Here is a 15,888-nt window from a genome sequence, read left to right as displayed (position 1 = left end):
GCGTATACAGTACTTGCCAGATTATGCATTAATCGATGAGTGAGAAATATATTTGTTGCAGGATGCAACTTTAACATTCTCCAATAAATGCTTCACCTGTAATAAGCTTTCTGAAGTGCTTTGTGACAATGTCAGTATAGAGATCTATAACCCAGTATGCAGAGTAAGTGAATACCAAAAACTTGTGCCGCAAGGCAAAAGTTACAGGGATTTCTGCAATTCATAGAAAACCTTGTGCAGAAAACATAATGTAGGGAGAACAATCATAAATGTGACTTTATAAACAAGGCAAGACATAGAAACCATGTGAAATTCAAAATATCTGGTAAAATACATGAGTTCTTACTCAACTATTCTATTGGAATAACAAATTACGAGAGTGTGAGACTGGACCTGTGGGGAAAAAAAAAAAACTTAAAATGATTTCAGACCCTGCCTTTTATAAAAACAAGTATGTTATCTATTGGTAACTATGCCTAATCATACACAGATTTGCTTTCCAAGTCCAGCGTGACACATGGACACTGAAAAAATATATATAAGTCTGAAATGAGGCTAGGACATTTAAATGTATACTACATACACAGTTCAGTTTAAGGAGGGCCGGGCATAGTGTTGCCACTTGTCAAATGCTGAAACTCAAATTAGATTCCTGTACACTGCCTGCTGTTTAATGCATATTGTTCAGAACACAGACTTGCCTGGTGTATTCTGACTGAATGCAATTATCATGTGTGCCCCTGCAAGTCTGTAATTACATTATATTCTATTTGAAAACAAGACAAAACAAAACAAAAATTGAGAATTCAGGAGTACACGTAAGCATCTCACAAAGCATCATTATGTAACGGTAATTGATGGCTTGCGCCTCATTTGTACGGAAGTATACTATAATTGAAGTTGACACTAAGGAATATATTTTGTATGCTATTTTTCAATATGTGTATTAGTTATTAAATTGTCAAGAGTAAGATGAACTGGGTTGCTACAAAATGTCAGAAATACTAAATATTTGGAAGCACATTACAAAGTTTGCTCTTTAATAAAAAAATTCTTAATCATATTAAAAAAAAATCTGAGGGGAATCAACAAACCACACAGCTTATTATTTCCCAAATAATATTACTTTAAATACTGGTACCACATCACTAACTTCTAACTTGTTGCCAATATCACCAAATTTCTCAACAGTATGTTACTTTTGCTTCACAGTTTTCAGCAAAGGCTATCATTTCTGTGGTGTAAAATTTCATCTCATGGCAGTCTATGCTAACTTTGCATTTGAAAGATTATCAAAAAAAGAATCCCTTCCCCTAAAAGCAAACTATACAACAGAAAAACCCTACGTTGACTTTCCATATAAGCTGCAGGGATGTGTCAGAACCCCTTTAGAATGTTTTCCCATTTTCATCCCAGCACAACCGTCTCCGTGGTAACCGGATTTGCTGGCCCAGGGTCATGTTACCTCTCATCCCAGATGAAAATAGGCCTTCGTATTCTCCTTGGCGAAAACACGAATACTCATGTCTGTCTTCATGATATTGACATCTGTCGCCCAACAGCGGACATCTCTCCTCCGCACAAGTAAAGCGGGCGCAGGGGGACAAAGTGGATGGGCAGAGCTACATGTACATGGGGAAAGAGCAAATTGACACATATCTACAAACACGCCGCTCTTGACGTAACCTCCACCTAATCCTACTCGGTGTGCAGCGAGTCAACATTCGGAATTAGATAGCAAATCGAGGTGGTAAGCCTATGTAGCCCAGATGGCTACTAGCACATAAGATAAAGAAAAGAATAGAAGAGGATAGAAAGTTAAAGAAAACAGAAGCATTACAGTTGTTTTCCAAGTCACCCAGGTGATGTCAATATGAATCAGTCTTTTCCCCTTCTTGGAGTTTTTGAAACTCTTTATTTTGCTTCCAGCTAGACTTCCTTTTTTATTTTGTCAATTCTCCTCTCCCAAGAAAAGTTATTGGTCCTAGGAATTTATGAGTTTGACATTGGCTACTTTCTCCAGCTAGTGGTCAGTTCTCCGCACTCTCCATCCCCAAAGCCCCAATCGAAATTACGGGAATGACGTGTTTTTGCCCTCTGATCCCTAAAACATGAATGACCCTCGCTGGGCTAGAAGGTCGTTCTCCAGCAGAACTTCTCCTTTATTTTGATGTACTTTAGTGCAGTAGGTCAGACAGGAATTCCAAAGACAAATTCAGGGACAACAACCCAGAAAAATGATGACGAACACGTTGGACGTCATAAGGACACTATCTTCCATTTGGTTTTATGATTTCATTATCCAAGAAACAATAAGTCTTGACCAGTAGTTACAGAGAAGAAGGAAATAAAGAAACCAAAAGACAGTGGGCGAATTAATCAGAAATTGAGATGAATCAGACGAAATGGAGTTCCACAGAAACAAATGGGAGGGGCTAATGTAAGATCTGACCAATAAGAAATTAATTTCCAGTGAAGATCACACCCCAAAATAAGATTTAGCCAATGAAATACTTTTAGGGAAAGGATACCAATAGTGAATTTGTTATAAAAGACCATGTTTGAGGAGAGTTAGATTATTGATAGAAGAGAGGGGACACAACAGAGGAGCTGCGTGATTAGAGAGACCGGCAGATAGAGAAGGGCCAAGAATAGTTGGAGACCACATCCCCTTCCAGATCCCTTTCCTTGTACATCATGCTCCCCTCCATATTAATCAACTATTAAAACTCTATCGACGCTGTGAATGAGACGAGGATCATGGTTGGACTGCCCAAGAGTCAATAAGTTAAACGGTGAACAACAAGTTGAGAAACTATACGCCACGACAAAACGGAACTTTGGTTTACACCAATCTGGGTGTAATGAACTCCAAATAGTCGACTGGTACGTGTCATCAGAGATGTTAAAGCGTCCTGTCAGGTTGCCTTAACGTGGACGGCAATGGTGACGAACTGTTTAAGGAAGCAGTGAAAGCAGACCGGTTAACAGACGCCCCAGCCCTTGGACGAGCTCGATCGACATGCAGGCGAGAACCTCACCCTGCGACCATGCCGACGTCGAGATAAGTGGCCACACCCATTAACATCATTATATCCCTACTAACAAAACCCCTCCCCTTCCCTTAAGAAGTGTTGAAGAAGTAAAGGTCTCCACAGGTGTAGAAGAGTAGAGTGATATTAAGATGATGTGTTCAATTGAAAGTAATTGGTGTTTGTAATCAGTATCTATATTTCAGACCTACGAGAAGGCAGGTCGGTGAATAAATGTGCTGTTCGCAGCATTGACATTTTTGAACGTAAATTCTATCCTTCTCCCGCATTTTATATTCACTGTTGTTGTGAAGCAATAATTAGTCTCTCTCTGACTTTTGGAAATTTGTTGATGATTGGTGTCTATGTGATAAGCTAACCCCCGACCAGTACAGAGAGAAGCTAACAGACCAGACCAAAATTTATCCGCCTCTGTACAACATTGGTCGGCCCCTTGAGACAATTAGGGGTGTGGGGGTTGCACGGAACTCACGACCTTCGCGTTATCAGCACGATGCTCTAGTACTTTTATGAAAGGTGTAGGATTTTGGTTAGCATTTGTTAGAAATATGCTAAATATGTGCACCTCTCAACTGGTAGTATGTAGGTTAGTTCTTGTAGCGAATATTTGTTTTTGTTGTCAATTTTCATTCATGTATTTTGATTTTGTCTTTATTCGTTCTGGCAATGAATGATATGACAATCAATGTTCAGGAGAGGGATGAATGAGTAGATCCTGTAGAGATTCAAGTAAAATGATGCAATGCCAATACAAACTGTATTTGATTTGAAAGATCACCGTTTTGTTCTTTTCTTTGAGATGCTAACACTCAAAACTTTGAAATTTGACTGTTTGGTTTCGGTATGCACATTATTGGAATGTGCAAACATTTGGAAGGCATGACAGCAATTTGTTAACGAAACGATGATTAGTGTGTGTGTGGTTGTGCGTGCGTGGAATATCGAAGTAGTGGAACCAGGGAGAGATGATTTTCCTGATTTGAGTTGCAAGCTCCGACCCCGTGCCCAGTGTCCCCTTTTCAGGTGGTGAGCAATTAGGGACCGCCTCTATATATGAGGAGGACTGTCTCCCCAGGACGGTCAAAAAGGTGTCCGCTTCTACCTGGTGTTGTTGAAAGTGATGTTGAAGGAAGAGAAGTTTCCCGTCCCCAGTGTCCCCCCTTTCCGCAGGTGAGAATTTGCATTGAGACCGCCTCATAAATGAGGAGGACTGTCTCCCCAGGACGGTCAAAAAGGTGTCCGCATTCACCTGGCAGGCTTGTGTATTATTGAAGTCAAGTTGTGCAGCCAGTTGTAGAAAGTGAAACAGGGTTGTTTCTTTCTAGTTTGGTTGATCATGTTGATTTTGGTAAAGGTTGTGCTCTTTTTGTTTCCATTGACAGAGATTTTGATATGTGTTGGTATGTTTGTGTCCATCGTTGTGCTGTCATGTTTTCCAAAAGCAAAACCAGCAATTTACAAAACTGTTCGGGTGTATAAGGCATCAGTATCGTTTTGGAAAATGAAGCCAAAAGATAGAATGGCCGAATTTCAAGAGAAGGGTCATGACTAAAGTCAATCGTTATGCCCAATGATTACGGTATGATTCCATGGGAATTCCGTAGTATTTTTTTTTGATAGTAGTGAATTAGTTTTGCTTGACAAAGTTATATTTCAAGTTGCGTAGTATGTGTCAGATAGTGAGTGTTGAGTGTCAGAGGAAGGTCAGGATTTTTCAAGGTGCATCTCAAAATTTGATGAGATGTTTATGTACAGCTGACGTGCATGAATGCGGATCAAACGATCTGTGAATTAGGGCATTAGAAAGAGAGTGTCCATAACTTGTTGAATTTTGTTATTGTTACTTTATCAGTTTTGCGTCATCTAACCATGACCATCTCGATTTGAATTGTTGTGTATGTGCTTGATTTATTAGAGTCGAATAGTCTGGATAGGATGTATTCAACAGTTTGATTATTTTGTGTTGTATGTTTCATGGCAGCAAGGCCATGGTGAAGGGCTATTGCCAAAGAAAAAGCAATATATAGAGGCTTATGAGAGAAATAAGGACTATTGAGTTTAGAAGATTGTTAGGCTCTCCGAACTTGCCTTATACTTTACAGATGAGGAATAACTACCCATCTTGCGTATTTCTTGAACTAGTGCCATGTAATGATGGACACTCTGATGTTATCATTAATTCGTATATGATGTGTTTTTGTTATGGGGAAGAGCTACCCCAGGACGAGTATTGTGACGTAATTATGTTTGAATTGTTTAGTGTGATAATAATGTCATTACATTATGTTTAAAAATTTGCGAAAGAGTATTATTACAATTTGATTTTGTCGACGACGATTGTTTTGATGTCGGGAGTGCAGATTAAGCAAGCCCTGCATTTAAATCTACGTTGATGTTTTACATGTTATTAGTTTCCTAAGTTTTTGAAGTCTTATGTAGATTGGAGAGGTGCACAGACTTATCATTTGTTGGAAGCTAGATATTTTGTTATGATTGTGTTTATGATATTCATGTCTAACGATGGTAGTGACACGTTATCTTGATATTTACGATTGGGAGTGTTGTATGTGTATCCTTAGCTTTGATGAGTATTAAGATCGGTCAAAGCCAGATCGCGCAAGGTGACTGGTATGCTTGCTTGTAAATAGTATGTAAATAATTATGACACGTACCCGTTCTACCCAATTTCGAGGACGAAATTTTTCGGAGGTGGGGTAGATGTAGCCCAGATGGCTACTAGCACATAAGATAAAGAAAAGAATAGAAGAGGATAGAAAGTTAAAGAAAACAGAAGCATTACAGTTGTTTTCCAAGTCACCCAGGTGATGTCAATATGAATCAGTCTTTTCCCCTTCTTGGAGTTTTTGAAACTCTTTATTTTGCTTCCAGCTAGACTTCCTTTTTTATTTTGTCAATTCTCCTCTCCCAAGAAAAGTTATTGGTCCTAGGAATTTATGAGTTTGACATTGGCTACTTTCTCCAGCTAGTGGTCAGTTCTCCGCACTCTCCATCCCCAAAGCCCCAATCGAAATTACGGGAATGACGTGTTTTTGCCCTCTGATCCCTAAAACATGAATGACCCTCGCTGGGCTAGAAGGTCGTTCTCCAGCAGAACTTCTCCTTTATTTTGATGTACTTTAGTGCAGTAGGTCAGACAGGAATTCCAAAGACAAATTCAGGGACAACAACCCAGAAAAATGATGACGAACACGTTGGACGTCATAAGGACACTATCTTCCATTTGGTTTTATGATTTCATTATCCAAGAAACAATAAGTCTTGACCAGTAGTTACAGAGAAGAAGGAAATAAAGAAACCAAAAGACAGTGGGCGAATTAATCAGAAATTGAGATGAATCAGACGAAATGGAGTTCCACAGAAACAAATGGGAGGGGCTAATGTAAGATCTGACCAATAAGAAATTAATTTCCAGTGAAGATCACACCCCAAAATAAGATTTAGCCAATGAAATACTTTTAGGGAAAGGATACCAATAGTGAATTTGTTATAAAAGACCATGTTTGAGGAGAGTTAGATTATTGATAGAAGAGAGGGGACACAACAGAGGAGCTGCGTGATTAGAGAGACCGGCAGATAGAGAAGGGCCAAGAATAGTTGGAGACCACATCCCCTTCCAGATCCCTTTCCTTGTACATCATGCTCCCCTCCATATTAATCAACTATTAAAACTCTATCGACGCTGTGAATGAGACGAGGATCATGGTTGGACTGCCCAAGAGTCAATAAGTTAAACGGTGAACAACAAGTTGAGAAACTATACGCCACGACAAAACGGAACTTTGGTTTACACCAATCTGGGTGTAATGAACTCCAAATAGTCGACTGGTACGTGTCATCAGAGATGTTAAAGCGTCCTGTCAGGTTGCCTTAACGTGGACGGCAATGGTGACGAACTGTTTAAGGAAGCAGTGAAAGCAGACCGGTTAACAGACGCCCCAGCCCTTGGACGAGCTCGATCGACATGCAGGCGAGAACCTCACCCTGCGACCATGCCGACGTCGAGATAAGTGGCCACACCCATTAACATCATTATATCCCTACTAACAAAACCCCTCCCCTTCCCTTAAGAAGTGTTGAAGAAGTAAAGGTCTCCACAGGTGTAGAAGAGTAGAGTGATATTAAGATGATGTGTTCAATTGAAAGTAATTGGTGTTTGTAATCAGTATCTATATTTCAGACCTACGAGAAGGCAGGTCGGTGAATAAATGTGCTGTTCGCAGCATTGACATTTTTGAACGTAAATTCTATCCTTCTCCCGCATTTTATATTCACTGTTGTTGTGAAGCAATAATTAGTCTCTCTCTGACTTTTGGAAATTTGTTGATGATTGGTGTCTATGTGATAAGCTAACCCCCGACCAGTACAGAGAGAAGCTAACAGACCAGACCAAAATTTATCCGCCTCTGTACAACATTGGTCGGCCCCTTGAGACAATTAGGGGTGTGGGGGTTGCACCTATAATGGGAGGGGGAATGAAAGATTGGTCTGGCCAATTTTCCAGATTGCCTTGGTGAGACAGCTTGCTGTCACTTCCAATTCTAATTTCGGAGGTTTACTTCCCCACCCCACCCTGCTCCCTGCCCATCTTCGTAAGTTTTATTCTGAGTCAAATACTGGTAACAATCTCATTTAAAGATTTGCCCTTAAAGGGAAAGTAAACCCAAAGAGCAATGTGGATTGAGTGAAAGCAGTAATATTAGTAGAACACATCAGTGAAAGTTTGAGGAAAATCGGGCAATCGATGCAAAAGTTATGAATTTTTAAAGTTTTGGTGTTGCAACTGCTGGGTAAGGAGACTACTAGAGGTTATGACGTATGAGTGGACTACAATATAAAGAAAATAAAAAGGGAATTCAATAAAAATTCATTTTTCATGAAAATTACACATTCCATCAGCTTGATACTGACATATGTTAGGGGTAGCACTTATTCCCCCTGCTTTCTGAAAGCGGTTAGTCAAGAACTCTTTCATTTTGCAAGAAAAGTGAATTTTTGTGGAATTCCTTTTATATTTTCTTTATATTGTGGTCCTCTCATACGTCATAACCTCTAGTAGTCTCCTCATCCAGCGGTTCCAACACCAAAACTTTAAAAATTCATAACTTTTGCATCGATTGTCCGATTTTCCTCAAACTTTCACTGATGTGTTCTACTAATGTTACTGCTTTTACTCAATCCACATTGCTCTTTGGGTTTGTGTTCCCTTTAAGTTAATATATTTGGCACAGTATATCACTTCTGAAAATTAGTACAGAACAACAAAGTGAACCTACATGTAGATGTATCACATTGTTAAAGAGATGGTATAGTGTTGGTTGAGGTGAGAATTCAGCTTTTAATGTATTGCAAGATACTTAGAAACCACTTCATGAAATGCTGAAGAACATACAATTCTAAGAAGAATTCAAACTATATTTGATGAAAATTTGTTTTGAAATGGCTGAGATATCCATAAACAAAGTAAAACAAAGCAATGCTATTTCATATTTCATGAAGGTTTCTCAGTATCTATAAAAAAAAAAAAAATCATCCAAAAACATTGGAAACCTCAAGCCACATCTCAACTGAAACTGTACCATCCCTTTAATGTGTAATCTTAGGAAAAAAGTATAAAGAAGAAGGCAAAATGAAAAAATAAAAAGATAGGACCCAGTTTTCCCTTCTGGTACTCAAGAGTGGTAGGATTATCTTGCTGAAATAATATTTTGCTTCTATAAGCACCTTTTTATCATCCTTTCAGTGCAATTCTGTACAGAGAAATTGTCACTATTTTTAGATATGAATTATTTATAAAAAAGGGCTTTGACTGATTCATAATTAAATCTTGTTGATTGATTGATTTGCCCACTGACTATAAACCAATTTGAACAGTCTGATAGCGTTATAGAGAATACTCAAAATGAACTGCAAACAAAAACATTTTGTCTAGCTAGACTTGACTCTTAGTGACACTAGCTCCTATAATCTTCTTGGTTTCTGTGGACAAAGGGATAAAATATTCATAAGATTATCGCTTCAAGTTGGCAACGTCAGTGTATATCTTGACAGGCAATCTACTTCGCTGGCACAGTTTATCTTATCATCTTATCACAAGCCGTGTCATCAGTCAATTTTGTCAAACAGTCTTTGTCATTAAGATCTTTGTCAATGATGCAGGGGATGGGTTTATCAGGCGGTAGTCAGTGGTGACTGCCATCATCAGCTCCTTACTGGTGGATGAAAGGGAAATCTTGCAAATATTGGACCTTAAAGAACAAGTTCACTTTCATATACATGTGGGTTGAGTGAATGCAGCAATATTAGTAGAACACATCAATGAGAGTTTGAGGAAAATCGGACAATCCGTTCAAAAGTTATGAATTTTTGAAGTTTATGCTTAGTCACGGCTGGATGAGAAGACTACTATAGCTTGTGATGTCATATGAGTACAACTATATAAAGAAAGTATAAAGAAAATTCAAGACATTCTCACTTTTCTCACATAATAAAAGAACACTCGACTTCTCTCTTTCAGAAGTCAGGGGGAATAATATTACCCCTAACATAAGTCAGTAACAAGTCGAGGAAATGTGCACTTTATTCAAAAAGTCAAGTTTTGTGAAATTCTCTTTTTATTTTCCTTATATCGTTGTACGCATGTGACATCATACACTGTAGTAGTCTTCTCCTCCAGCAGTGATTGCACAGATATTTTAAAAATTCATAACTTTTGAACGGATTGTCGGATTTTCCCCAAACTTTCACTGATGTGTTCTACTAACATTGTTGCCTTCACTCAATCCACATGTATATGAAGGTGAACTTGTCCTTTAAAGGTGAGCGTGATCAAAATTTGATTCCATCTCTGCCATGGCCCATTACTGCGACACCTCGAGTGGAGCAACTCTTGCCATGCCAAACAAATTCTTGATGTCCCGGATGAAAGTATATTCAGGCACAAGAGAAGACTGTGCAGGGTTTAAAGGACAAGTTCAACTAAATATATAAATGTGGATTGAGTGAATGCAGCAAGATATTAGTAAGACAAATCAGTGGAAGTTTGGGGAAAATCAAATAATCAGTTCAAAAGCTATGGGTTTTTAAAGTTTTGGTGCTGCAAGGGGAACAGTATCATCCTCAATGTGTCAGAAACACGTTTAGGGAAAGTGTATATTTCATTAAAAAATTTAATTTATTGGAACTCTCTTTATATTTTTTCGATGTCATTGTCTGCAGTGATGTCACAAACTGTTGTAGTCTTCTCATTTAGCAATGATGGCACTAAAACTTTAACCATTCATAACCTCTGAACGGATTGTCCAATTTTTCTCAAACTTCACTGACATGTTCTACTAATATTGCAGCATTCACTCAATCCACCATATATTTGATTGAACTTGTCCTTTAAGGGTATGATATTACATTGATCCTTATCTAAGGGCAGGAAGGGCACAATACCTGACCTTAATTTGTCACTGACTCTTTTTTTTTCAGGTATTTTTCCTTTTATATTGATTGTCAGCGATGAAAATTGGTCAGTTGAAAAAAACTGCTTCTCTACTATTTATGACACAGGGTTTATTATGTGTCATGCCTAGGTCTATATATTTTCAATTTTCTGAAAGCTGAAGAAACAATTTCAACAAGACATGATATGGATTAAGATATGATACAGAGATGCTGTCATATTTAGGGATAATGCACATTACCAATTATCGCTTCCCATCTTAATGGCAGGTCTGTCACCTTTCCATTATCTTAGCCTCCTCAGAATTCATACTCGGCTATTTGTAGTAGTTCATACAAATGAGCTACATGTCTCTGTCTCTTTTCTTGTAAGAACACAATTTTTCTTTTTGTTTTGGTCCTTCTTGATCTCTTCAGCAACTCAATTCCTGTCTTTGCAGCAGCAACAACAACAAAATGTGAGTTCTTCACAGCACTTTTAATACTTGACTTTACTTCCTTTATACTTGACTAGTATATCTTTTACAAGCACTGTTTGACACACAAAGTCCCCCAAACCACATTTTTTTTCTTGTGATTTAATGTTATATCTTTTAATTATGATATTGTCATCAACAGCTAGTATTTCATATCAGGAGGGACAATGAAAAAGTTATTTTTCATTTGAGCAAAATTGTCTAAAGCTCTCAAATTGTTAGATTTGTAACTGACTGTTAAATTGGCAATAGATTTAAAAGATTAAAGCCTATGATTCTGTCTCAAACTAGCTAATTTGGGTATTTATTCTGATTCCCCCCCTTTTTTTTTTAGTAGGATACAGCATAAAATTTGAATCTGCTTAGTCAATGAGGACAAGAGGATGACTCTTGCAGCAAAATCACCCCACAACTGGATGGATTATCAGAGCTTTTGTGGTCTTGTCATTGCACGCCAGTGGTTTCCATGGTAACATTATCCTCCAAGACATGGTCAAGAAACATTCTCTATAGCATTTTGCTGCAGGGTCTATTCCATAGACTCTCTACCGGGTAGACGCAGACTTCTGTCTGGTGCCACTGAACTCGGGCGCTCCCTCAAGAGAGATCTGTCACAGGAGTCGTCTCTTTAATTGCTGCATTCATCACCGTCGCTGCCGGTGACAAACGCGGGAATGTCTTACACAGACTCTACCAGCTCTGATGCAATATGTTGCAGCATTGTACTGCCACAGCCTAACGGGGGTGTGTTATGTGCATCCTGGGGCTGCACAGCTATATGTATACCCTGCATACAAAACAGCTTCAAGGGATTGTTCAAAAGTTGAAAAAAATTTTGTCAAGTTTTGGTTAATTCAACATGCTGTCCCCTCTACTTTTGAAGATGAGAACTCTACCACAATCATGATGTCACAACAAATAACTTTTAAACACAAAGTATAACTGGAATTGTATAAATCTTCATATTAATGAATCAAGCACACAGTCACTTGACCTGTATCTGATATCATAAACAAAACTAATAACTCTCCTTCTCATCCAGCAATGGCTGCAAAGAAACTTTAAAAATTCAAACTTTTGAATGGACTGTCAATTGTCCTCAAACTTTCATTGATGTGTTCTACTAGTAATGCTGTATTCACTCAATCCACACAAATATTTAGAGGAACTTGTCCTTTAATCTCCAGTGACAAATGTTCAGACAGAACCTCTCAATTAAACATACACTGAAATCATGACATATCATGATATTATTTTGATCTAACTCCTACTCTTCCACCCCTCCCCCATGGCCCCATCCCAAAATATCAATTCACCCTGAAATGAAAGAGTAAAAGCTATGACAGCTACTAGAAACACAATATAAAATCGGCAATCTAATCTGGTATAATCGGTCTCCATTCAAATCGAGCGATATGGAACGTTGCATATCTTTGCAACGATTGTGAAGCTATGAAAACTTTCAAAAGAGAATATAATTTATATTCCAATAAGAACGATTAATAGCTTGATAGAGCAGTATGCCGTAACCTTCAAATTCTACCTATTAGGTTTCTATTTCATCTCATCCCTGTTAAGTGAAGTATGTCTCATATTTTATATTTCTGATAATTTTGGTAACATCTGCCAGGGGAAATGGGTCACACTAAAACAGCTTCTCCATAGCCCTTTTTACACTTGTGTTTCTTAACCCCGTACTCTCTCTGACCCAGGACTATCGTTAGTCCCGCACCAATTTTTTCAGCTTTTTACACTCGCCATTTAGTCCCGTACTAAGCTCTTGTCCGGGGCTAAGGAGAAAATTGACCTTTTTACACTCAAATTTCTTAGTCTGGTACTTTCCAAACCATATGAATATTCATGATTACGCTGTGCACTGTACACGTACACGCACGCACCGGCAGCACTTGATTACCTTGTTTCTGATTGGTCAGTGGGGGTCGGACTTCGTCTCCGTCGCTTAGCCCCGGATTATTTTTTCGTTCTGTTTACACTCACTTGCTTGGCACCGCAATTGCGGTGCTACAAGATGTAACCCTGCTATTTTGCAGGGCCAGATAGTACGGGATTATCGGTGGGGCGAGCCCACTTTGGCAAAAACGAGTGTAAACAGAAAGTGGGCTAAGGATAGTCCCGTACCAACGGTGGGGCTAAGGCCCCCCCCCCCCCCCCCCCCTTAGCCCCACCATTGGTATATGGGACTAAGCAAAAATTTACCAGTGTAAAAAGCCCTCACGAGTCCTAGAATTATAAGTTACAATGTGACCTTTGCTGAATTTTTATTTTAAGGATGACCTTCAGAGACTTTGCTTTCGAGAAATTCCTCTTTCTATCATTGGCTATGATTCTGCTGCTGAATAAAGACTGCATTAACATATAGGCATCATGGAAAAAGAAGAGTATTAAGGTTTATGGGGGTCATAAAATGGGAGTGGAAATAAACATATTGACAGAGGAATGCCACCCATACATATACAGAAAAAGAAAATTCCCACAAGCATTTTAGGCTATAACAGTGTTTAATAAAGGGAGTATTCACACACAGTGCATTATTAAAAATGTCTTCAATTGTTTTCTTGTCATTTTTCATCTTTGTTTCAGTAAATGAAAATTGAGGTTTGAAAAGGGAAGTGTATTTTATCTAGAAATATAAAAACTGAATCATCAGTTTTTAATAGGATGTGCACACATCATAGTGTATTTGATATACATGTATAGGCCTATGCCTAAGTATCTAAATTGTTCAAATTTCACCAAAAAAACCCCATTAATTTGATAATGTCTTTTCTTTACTATTCAGCACTTCATAGTTGCCTTTAATATCTGTTTTTCATAAAGTTCTTCATGTAGGCCCCTCATTTCACAAAAAGTTTGATGAAGATTCTGCATTTCTTCAGCAGCAAAGAGAGACAGAAGCATTATACAAATCGTAAATTAGAAATCAACAAATCTCTAATATACGACCATGTTGCTGATTAAACAGTACCATAAAATACCCAGATTCATAGGAATGTTTTGTCATGATGCACGGTGAATCTTCGCGGCGCAGATTTTGCGCCTTGATGCAAGCCAGTAAGCAAGTCCGTTTGTCATTTTCACCCATCTTAGATGAGAGTGTCTGGTTCAAGCAATTTGAAACAATTATTTTTGTCTTTTTGTCTCCTTTTTATCATCACATTTCTACCAGTCAAATTTGTCTTGCATGCCTTGGGTGTCACCATGCACAGCATGATTCAGTCAAACCTTTCACATTATTAAAATCCAATGAGTCGAGCAGCAATTTCATTACAGCAATTACCAATGCATCATCACTTAATTGGCACCTCTGATTATCACTGTATCTTACATTAGAGAAATGAAACTGGTTAAAAATCACTAATCTGCACAAAATGAGAAAGAAAAAAACACAAATTTGTGAATTTGTAATTAATCATGTACTTTATATTAATCATATTGAGTTAAAAGGCATTTTATATTCTACACCTGAAAAAAAAAACCAACAACAACTAGGCTAAATATGAAAAACATCAATATGGCTCAAATGAAAGAATACTATTTTTTATTCTACCTTACTATGAAATACTAACAATGAGGAGAATGAAATGATACATTACCCATAACAGGTATGTTTCTGGTACTTCAAAGTTTAACATTGCAGTGGTACTTACTGCCTGTATGAATGGATCACATACAACATATTAACTAAAACTGAAGATGGCTTACTGGCAGAAGATGCATTCAAATTCATTGTTTGACTGTATGCCACTGGCTTATAGAGAAGCATATGCTAATCATTCTCCCCATAATATAAAGAATGTAACATGGCACCCAACTAGCAGTATGCAAATTATGGCCAGTCAGTTGATGTTGGCATATCTTTTTTTTAGCTATCACTCCTTCTTACCTCTTTCCACCTATATAAACACTAAAAACTGTTTTCACATATTTTACCTAAAAGGCACCTTTCCAGCAGAGTACCATATTCAATATCAAATTGTTTTCCTTCACACATTCCAACAAACTTCACCTCACCACCTATTCTGACAATCACGTAAAAGAGAATCATACCACATCAATACTAGATCAATGACAGCCAATAAGAGCATACAGCAATGTCCTCATAAAACTAAATGAGAATATAATGAGAGCTATGATTTATCTGACGTCTGCAAAATTGAAATGGACATGGTGGCCTTGTGCTTGGTTCTAGGGGAGACACACTTTCATCACTCCTTCTTCTACCCAACGATGATTTAAACATCATCATCACCACGGAGACCACAAATGTGACAACCACGATAACCATGAACTCATCAAAACATTTCCAACTCTTGATATAAGTCTCCTGTGGTTAAAGGACCTCCAAATAGACTTTGCTCCACTTCCGACATCCCCAAGGACATTTTCTACTGAGCGTCATTCATTTTGACAGCCTGCTCTGCTCACTTACTGCCAAGGGGCTATCTGACCCAAAATAACTCTTGCTGGAATCCTTCAGAACCATTTATTGCGCACATCTGCACAAACCACACATCTGTAGAAATTCCAAGATAATTTTCCCCGACTGAGAGGTGGCCACCACCATGTATATCCCTGGTATTGAGAAAAGACAAATCCAGCGGATAGGCCCAGCACATCCCAGTCAAAGGAACATTCGAGGTTTCCATCACAAAGAACCGTAATCACATCAGAAACAATTCTTTCCTGCGACCTGGCGACACACTTCTGACAAATATCACTGGTCACACTGTATCACTGGCGATGATGAAACATAAAATGTCAGAGATCTTTCTCTGTGCAATGCTAACCAGCTGGTCGGCGGCAAGAATAAGACCAACCAAGCCTTTCGAGATCCTGCCTCCGTAAATCTGTGCTCTACAACTACGTCACAA

Source organism: Diadema antillarum, unplaced genomic scaffold (assembly GCF_040938485.1).
Source record: "Diadema antillarum isolate AM-2024a unplaced genomic scaffold, OU_Dant_1.0 seq00000049_RagTag, whole genome shotgun sequence".
In the NCBI taxonomy this organism is placed as follows: Eukaryota; Metazoa; Echinodermata; class Echinoidea; order Diadematoida; family Diadematidae; genus Diadema; species Diadema antillarum.
Note: the sequence above shows the minus strand (reverse complement) of the source record.